At 45.3% G+C, this 9,356-nt stretch overlaps 1 pseudogene across 1 annotated transcript; it reads right to left on the bottom strand.

Annotated features, from left to right (window-relative positions):
- Positions 1-207: 207 nt before the first annotated feature.
- LOC144118164 (prohibitin 1-like) lies at positions 208-8,041 on the bottom strand (annotated as a pseudogene). Its single transcript, XR_013312006.1, has 5 exons — positions 7,944-8,041; positions 3,952-4,113; positions 1,273-1,414; positions 1,087-1,203; positions 208-216 (listed from the first exon to the last, which is right to left on the bottom strand). The product of XR_013312006.1 is annotated as a prohibitin 1-like (transcript).
- Positions 8,042-9,356: the final 1,315 nt, after the last annotated feature.

Below are 9,356 nucleotides of genomic sequence, written 5' to 3'. Positions count from 1 at the left end.
ACACACACAACTCCTTTTCTTGTCCTGCGTCTGTGTTCCGCTGGTTCCACCCTGACAACATTATGAACCAACTAGCCCAGCAATTTACGCTCCTGAACCACATAGAAATGCATGCATATTCACGACCAATATCTAGGCCTCTGTTGAGCCCAATGTTCTAAGTAGACTATATATAAAACAGATGGCAGCAAGACTTGTTCAACGTAGCTAGTCAATCTGAAATATTAGAGATGAGAAAAAGCCAGCACAACAACACACACACTCATATGCAAGCATTGTGTCACCAAATAAACTAAATAAAGAAAGACTGAAGCTCCGCCTTACGGGTACGACAAGGCAGCGTTAATGCTTACTGGCCTCTTTCTTAATTAGTGCGTCTTTTTAATTACACTTATTGGCATGCATCAGAAGGCACACTAGACCACGTGATACACCAATGGCACACAAGGCCTCCCTTTAACCATGTCGAACGAACATGCCTCGATGGTAGTGTGACTCGCACCACAAGGGTCGTGGGTTCCATTCCCAGCTAATTTCATTAATGACCTGATATACATTAATGACCTACCTGACTGTGTATCCTCTAACATTCATTTATTTGCTGATGATTGTGCTGTCTTTCGGGAAATTAACAGTTCGAACGATACCAATGCCTTGCAACATGATGTGGATGCTATTACTAATTGGTGTGACTTGTGGAAAATAGACGTTAATACATCTAAATGTAAAGCATTACGTGTCTCTAGAAATTCCTGCAGTCCTAGCGTCTATTACCTTAATAACAGTGCGCTCGAATCCGTGACTTCCTATCGTTATCTCGGAATCGAAATCTCTTCTGATCTTACTTCGTCCCTTCACATTAACAAAAGTTGGGGACGGGTTCATTACGCAAGTATATATGGTATTTTACGACCTGAATGCTATGACTTAGATAGTCATAATTGAACTCGAGTTTTAACCATTTCCATTCCACAGCTCAATGTGTGACGTCACAATCCTATCGACCAACCCTGAACTAGACAATGCACATGGCTCTTCCTCGGAACGTCCGCTCTAACGCTGTGACGCACAAAAAGTTGCACTCACAATGGAGATGTCATCCAGAATGACGCCAAACTGCGAGGCCCGCTCAGTCAGCTCATCGCACACCTTCTGTGAAACCACCTCTCGCTGAGTAATCATTTCACTGGCGTCAAACTGGGCCTGCATCAGTTGAAACAAAATCTGAGCAGCTCACCCCCTTTCCCTGAGCTGGGGAAACGTGTCACTTACCACAACTGCCTTGTGCACTTCATTGGTGATGGATGGCAGCACACGCTCATCATAGTCAACACCCAGTGTGGTGTACATGCGGGGCAGCTGCTCTTGCACGGGCCGAAACAGATCCGCAACGTGATGTTGACATTCTGCAAGTCTGAAATGCACACACTGATGGTGGCAAGTCCACATGACACACCTCAAGTATCATCCCTTACCCTGCACAAGGGACCATTTGGCAAAGCAACAGGCAAAGCGGTAAAATCTAACGAAGTCGGTAAAATCGGCTTCATTCATCAAAATCGCGCATGAGGGAATGCACAAACGGCGAACAGCACATGACGAGCATGAAACTTCGATGCTGGAAGAACACCACTACCACGCGGACTGAATCAAGGGCAACGTGTATTTGTTTCAGAGCTTTGCCGGAGCGGCAATTAAGACGCTTTCGGTAAATAAACAAACAACGCCTGGGGACGAATATTTGGGCGATCGGTTAATCGAGCACGTCATAGCGAGACACGGTAACGGTGCGTGTTTATTTTACAGAATTTCTTATGTTTATCACAAATAAAATTTATTTTCCGTAAGATTTGAGGCAAGAATCGTAAAATCGTAAGACGGGTGAAAATTCGTACATTTTACAGAAAAATCGGAAGGGTTGGCAGGTATGCATCTGCACCCCGAGCACATTGCAAAAATCAGACTAAACCTAATTTCTACCTGAAAGTGCACAGAAAAAGGGATTGAAAAGAAACGCAGTTTTAAGACAGGACCATGAAAATGAAAACAAGATATGTGAACATGCTAGGTGTGTCAATGAAAACAGTAAACACTTTCAGCAAGAGAATATAAATAGAGCATGCATTGCACTATACACAATACACTGAAGAGTGACTGCATGACACAAGCTCGCATTATCCTACTTGAAAATGGCACCGGTCTAGTTTTTTGACAGGTTTTTTTTTCTCTTCCGCAGCAACCACAATTCTGCTTTCCTCCTGCTCTGATTCTCTCGAGCGGGTGCACCATGCGCCTTTCCGATATCTGGCCATCTCTGTGCACCAGTTGAAAATTTGGTGCCAAAAATTTAAGTCAAACCACTCCTTTTCATCTGCAGGATGCAATGCTATGCATGCGATGCACAGGCAATGGTGAGATCTCCCGGTCAGGGATACTTTATTTTTCATTCTTTTTACAGTCCCACAATAATATGTCAAATAGGTGCCCGGCCTTTTATGCGACCAACGCATATGAGAACTACTTCTCAATGAGCACTGAAAATTCCAGTGTAGCACCAGATACTTCAATCGTACTCGAAAACCTTGATGCATATCGAGTTCAATTAGGGTTGGATGTGCCCATGTGACAAGACCCACGCACCCCTTAAGATGCTGAAAATGCACGCGTGCATTCGCTACAGGGTCTCGCACTGGTGAACCCTTCATGTTTTCTAAAGCACCGTCATTCATGAAACTTGTTATCTTGCAAGGCTTTACAGTACACTCTAAATCCGGACATGTGACATCAATTTAGGGCCTCCGTCATATGGCTCAACTTTAACCCCCCCCCCCCCCCCCCAGAACAGCGAAAGGAACTAACCACAAAATCCCAGCCCAAACCTTCCACCCATCGAATCCCTCCACAAAACTACTCATCTGTTTCACTAAGTTTTCTTCCGCGATACACTGGACAGCAAACTCGGCTTACCTCGCCTGTACGTGTAAAGTCCAGAAGTTGTACTTTTTCAGACTAAAATACACATCGCCACTACTGTGGAAGTTGTTTTTCAACTGAAACTTAATTTTTTCGGCCTGACAAAGACTCGAGCAGGCATCACAACCAACCGATTCACCTTTGAAAGGCACCGTATCTTGGATTTATTTGCTCCCCTTTTTCTTCAAATGCCAGCAAAATACGGCTGGCCCTCCCCTGTCCTCCTTCCTTATTCTTCCCCGTCGGCTCACTCCACGGAGGAGAGAACCGTCTCGGTGGTGGCCTACAACAAAACGCGGATATTCATTCGACTGAATTAAGGTGCCCAAAGGGCGATAGAACTGGCAGTCAAAAGAACACGAGAGGTGCTGACGGAGGGAATTAGGTGAACTGGCTTGGATAGGCTTAGTTATGCTCATTTCCGCTGGAGATAACGGCACTGATGGCACTCTATTCTGTCCCATCAAGGCGACCTACAAAGAAGGGTGCGTGACCGCACTAGAAACTGGACAGCTACGGCATCCGCTATGGTGCGGGACAAATGGGAGTAAGGGAACGGGTGCCTTTGGAGGAGCTCGCTTCTTGTGCGTTTCCTGTCCGGATTTTCGCAGCTATCCCTGCCCATGCAAATAGACTGTTCTTGCTTCGCGCAGCGAGTGCATTCGTTAGAGACTTGACCTGCGGCTGCGTCACACTGTCTGGTAGCGTGATGTGGAGTGATGCGGACATGACTGAAGCATGACTCTGACCTAGATACAGTCTAATATATTTACTTGCAATTAGAACATACGGTGCGATCAAGTTCACAACTGAAAGCCAGTTTTTTGTGCGGAAAGTATGGCTTTTCGGACCGTTTGATCACTCGGACCATTTTCCAGGTCCCACAGAATCCAAAAAATCTGTCGGCGACTGTGCCATGTCCTTGTGCCCTTCTTCCACCACAATGACTAGAATCGTGTGAGCAGGAAACAACCCCACCTTTACTGCCCGTGACGACCGGCACATTGCGTGGCCGCGAGCGCACATCGTAGATGATGGGCCGCTGGACCCAGGGTATGAGGAAGTGCGTGCCTTCACCCACCACGTAGCTCTTGACACCCGTGAAGCGCTCAAAGATCACCGCCCGGTGGCCCCCGTCCACTGCATGCAGAAGACTGCTCGAACCGGCCAACACCATGCCGTGCAGGCAAACAGGGCTATTTTGGAAGGCAGCCTCCTCACATGGCCATTATGCTTTCTAAGCTGCTGCAGCCTCACCTGAGAGGCGCAGGGGCTTTCATTTACCTCACAATTTATTGCAATGCCATGGCATTACAGTGGGGAGAATTCAGCTGAAATTTCGACATGTGCACTCAAACCAAGAGGGAAGCAATGAAACGTACATCACAGGGCCTAGCTAATAAAAGAGAACATTTATCGATTGCAGAAAAAAAACTTTCACATAGTTAAAGCACAGCACAGCATACCGGTCCTGTGTAAAGGCTGCACCCTGTTGAAACACAAAATAAAAGTACGGCCCTTAAACGAGTATATACATTAATATTTGGGGTTTAATGTCCCAAAGTGACTCAGGCTATGGGGGACGTCGTAGTGGAGGGCGCCAGAAATGTCGACCACCTGGGGTTCTTTACCTGCGCTGACATAGCACAGCACACGGGCCTCAAGAATTTTGCCTCCACCGAAATTCGACAGCCGCGGCCAGGATAGAACCTGCGTCTTTTTGGGTCAGCAGGACCATCATTTCAATCGCAAATTTAAGTTAAATTATGCTTTTTTGCTATCTCATAGCTCTTTTTCATTTAACTTTCTTAACGATGACAGGCCCCCATTTATAACGTATTAAAGCATGCCTTCTCCCAAATAATTCTGCACACTTCCTTCGTGAACCATGGCTAGCTTTTACGATGCCCTGATGTCAACGACCGTAACGGCACAATCTGTTCACGCAGCTCAAGTATTTTGTACTTAAATGTGCCCCTCAGTTCACTGACACCTTCGAATTCAAGCATCAAAGTACTTTGAACTTCCACACAACTGCGTCAGATGTTAGCATTCACCCGTTCATTTCTTGTTCCTTCAAAAATGAAGACTACATTTTTTAAGTACTACTAGTAGGAGCATCTTGTGCCATCAGCAGTGAACAAAGGAGCAATAAAGCGCCAACAGCATGCACACTGCATTGAAATACTGAAATAAGCGAACATTTTCGCAGGCACAGCAGGGGAAGGAGCCACTTAGAGGAAACAACAAGCTGGCCGAGTACAAAAGCAGCGCCTAAATGTCATTAGGGTCTTTCGGCTGCTGCTAATCCAAAATCAGCCAAATAGCACCGTACCATAACGCCCGAAAGGACTAGGCAACATGGCAGGGTCTATTGTATCCCTCACCACCATTGCTCTCACGCTGGTGGCAAACAGTAGGCTGCACCTCCAAGTTTTCCGCAGTAAAATGCCACAGATTTCTCTTTTTTCTTTACACTTGTCATGAGGATAAGATTCCTGAAAGCATAGGATGTCCGAACAGCTTGATGTTTCTGGCTCAAAAAAGAAAGGGTCAAGTTACTCAATTGTCAACAGTAAATTAATTCATTTGTAAGAGAAAGACGGGCAGCAGCGCGATATCGTTGCGTTGATTGTTGGAGCTCAGACCGCCATTTTGGCTAGCTCTCTTTAGGCTGCTTTTCCAGTAAATCCCTTGGCGCATTCAAAAAATTTGAGCGACAGAAAGCCTTTCACTTTACACCCAAGATGGTGGCATGAGCAGCAAACGCATAAAAGGCTTTTAAGTGCCAGCTGGCACCACCTTCCACAAAGCTGAGCCCGAAATGAGAGCACATGAGTAAAATAAGTGCCAGACCTCCCAAATCAGACAATTCTCCTTCCACCCACTTTTTCATTCACGAGCCTTCATGCGAGCAGAGAGAGTGCAAACAGTCTTCACGAGGTTCCACCTCCCCATTTCACAGGTCCTATACAGAGTGAAGCTCTTCCCACATTATGGGCCAAGAGTCAATCTCATCATATTTTTCGGCATGAGCAGTTTTTTTTCCAGTAATTAACATAATTTAGGAGTAATTTTGCACCTGAAGGTGTTCTTGTAGATAGAATTGCTTTTGCCAATAAAAAAAATGCAATGCGTTTAATGAGACAGCCGGCGGTCAAGAACGCCAGTGGAATTTAAGAGCCAGGTTGACGCGTTGCGGTGGCTCAGTGGTTATGGCACTTGGCTCCTGACCCGAAAGACACAGGTTCAGTCCTGACCACAGTGGTCACATTTCGATGGAGGCGAAATTCTAGAGGCCTGTGTACCGTGAGATGTTCGTGCACATTAAAGAACCCCAGGTGGTCCGGAGCCCTTCACTACGGTGTCCCTCATAGCCCTAGTCGCTTCGGGACGTTAAACCCGCAAACCCAAACGTTTTTTTTTAGGTTTTTGAGTTTGGCTGAGCTAGTGAGAGGGTGGGGTACCACGTAGTCTGCATGTTGATGGGAGCCATGGTCATCACGGCAGCCCGGACAAGATACTTTTCAGAACTACCAAGCACGGTTTCTCGTCAGCGTACTACTTGCATTTGATAAGCTTACTCTAAGCAGACGATGATAGTGACCGAACAGTGCTTTGCTAGTGAGGAGGTGGTGCTAGAGGAGTGTAAAATGCCTCAAAATTGCACAAGTGCGCCGCTTATTCAACACCACCATCCCGTCATGGCTTCTCTACTTAGATAATTTTCGAGTGTAACTCATACTCAACACGCAACTATAATCCATTTCATACATCAGGTGCAACGCTGCAAAAGGCACGAAGTAGTATGGACAAGAAAATAAAGGGAGGGGTGTTACTCCGCGTTTGTTTTATGCCAGCCTAGTTGTCTATGGTACGAGAAAGCGACAGCGTACTGTCGGCAATAACAGTGAATTTAATCAAGATCATGACAAATGTGTCATGTGGTAAGCCTACAGGGAAAGCATTTACTATGTTTCGCTCATCACAAACAACGCACTACTTTTTGGTCACGAATGCAGGCAGCACAAAGAAGAGCGCTAATTTGACAGCGCTGCACATGATGTTTGAAACGGAGTATAGCTAAGTCTTGCATGCCAAGAATACTGACATTTTTCAGTTAAAACCAAATTTCAAAAACTAAATTCGGCGTACTTTTACCGGTTTTTAAACCGAAACGTCCTACCACTAGTCAAGATTTGAATGCCCTAAAAAGCATTTGACCACACTAACGACTGCTTGGCTATATTTCAAACCAGTGCAAACCGCTTATTTTATTCACTCTTAGCTTCTGCTGAACTCCTGCCACCTCTGTCTTGTTCATACTTGATCATTCTTCTTCTTTTGTTGTTTTTATTTGTATCAGTGGCAGGCTTAAAGACATGCCAAAGCACTGCTCATTTTGCCTGGTCCATGTCTGGCACGAGGCCAATGCGAGTGGGTAATGCGCGGAGGTTTTAACGGCGAGCACGGAGTAGCTTTCCATGACGTCAACAGAGAGGCGAAGTTTGTATACGTCATCCCCCTTCTGTTCGCTCACACCACCTAGAATGACATCGTGGAAAGTTTCGTTGCCACTGCTGCTGCCTTGCCACATAGACTATGTTCACCTCTATACATCAAGTAACACAGCCCTGGTCATGGCTATGAGGTTCTGTACTCTCTTCTGAGAAATTCCTGAGTTCAAACCCATGTATTTTTTTTTCCGGGATTTTTTCTCTGTTTGTGTGAGGCAGAAGGATTAGAAGCAGATCGCTGAAATCACTCATCGCAGCCAGTAATGCCAATGCACTGAAAGCTGATTTCGTTTCCTGTTGCGATTGGCTTGCGGGGTAATACAGGACGCCGCGGACCGTGGGCCAGTGCTAACTGCCGTTTTCTTAAGTTGTACCCTACTCTCACATCCGCCCACTGTCAAGTGAGGGGCACGGAAACAGTGCAGGCCTGCTTCGGAAAAAGGGTCCTCTTACCATTGTACAGCCCACTGTTGGCCACGCCACCCACAACTGCCAGACCGATGCCAAGCTTGCCGAGTGTGTTGAATATCTGTGCAGCCATTGTTCACCAATAATAATAACTGCAGAGAACAGATTACAAAACTCGTCCCTTATGAGGGTATCCCTCAGCCCAGAGTGTGCAGGCCACACTGATGAGGCACTATTTGCTCCAAAAGGTGGCCACACAAGGTCAATTTTAAATTATAGGTAAGGTGAGGTGAAGGAACTACACACAGACCAGTTGAAGGGAGTTGGAGCGAGCCTTGAGAGTGGTCACCAAGGCTCGCTTATACCCAGTAAACATAAATACCCACGAGAGCAGCAGTTAGGACAGCCGTCGCCGTAGCTCAGTTGGTAAGAGCACCGGACGCGATATTCGGAGGTCGTGGGTTCGGATCCCACCGGCGGCATGGTTGTTTTTTCTGCTGCTTTATAAGTAATTTTCTTTAAGCGATTTATTAATCTAAGTATTATTATCCCACTGATAAGCATAACACATTAAAAATAATAATAAAAAAAAAATTAACGTTCCCCTATGCACCTTGGTTTCGGTGACTGTTGGCTCCCTTCATATATATATATATATATATATATATATATATATATATATATATATATATATATATATATATATATATATATATATATATATATATATATATATATATATATATATATATATATATATATATATCAAGCAATGCATCGCATGTAAGCTAGAGACGCTGACATTTATCTACTTCACATGCATGTTCAGCCCCTAGACAGTTCTCAAATGATGCTTTGCTGCGCAGCGACGCGCTGTACACTGAAAGGTGAAAAACAGACTACGTTGACTGGTATAATTTTTTTTTCGTTCGGTTATCCTGTAGTGAAGCTTCTCATAACATGCTGCCTCAGAGTATGAAAAGAATGGTGGCGCATAATTTTTATCACTTTGTAAAGTGATCAGCTTGTCTCTCACCCTCCCTCTCCACACACAGGAAACGGAGAAACGTAAATGCAACATGCGGGTCCACACAAACAGGACACTAACGTAACAGCTCGCTTATAATTTGTCCACATGTGCTGAGTGCTCATGTCGATCGACTGATCTGCTGGTGAAAACATGATTCACTTTGGGCATGAAGTTGGCAAATATGTTCTCCTACAACAATTTATAAATCCTAAAAATGCCCATAAACACATACTGCGGCCAGCAATGTAAGGCAACGGGACCCCGCCGTGGCCGGTGTCGCCGTTTTGGAAGCTGACAGTTGCGATTGCATAGGCCTAAAGTGTTAGCTCTGAATTCGAGCAACTCGCATGCAGCACAAATTCCCGAGGAATAAATCGTTCTCCGTTAACATCTTGACAAGCTGTAGTTGCAGAGGCCGAACAACACAT

The sequence above is a fragment of the Amblyomma americanum genome, chromosome 1, assembly GCF_052857255.1.
Source record: "Amblyomma americanum isolate KBUSLIRL-KWMA chromosome 1, ASM5285725v1, whole genome shotgun sequence".
Lineage (NCBI taxonomy): Eukaryota > Metazoa > Arthropoda > Arachnida > Ixodida > Ixodidae > Amblyomma > Amblyomma americanum.
The sequence above is the reverse complement of the archived record's forward strand: the minus strand, read 5'-3'. Positions and strand labels throughout refer to the sequence as shown.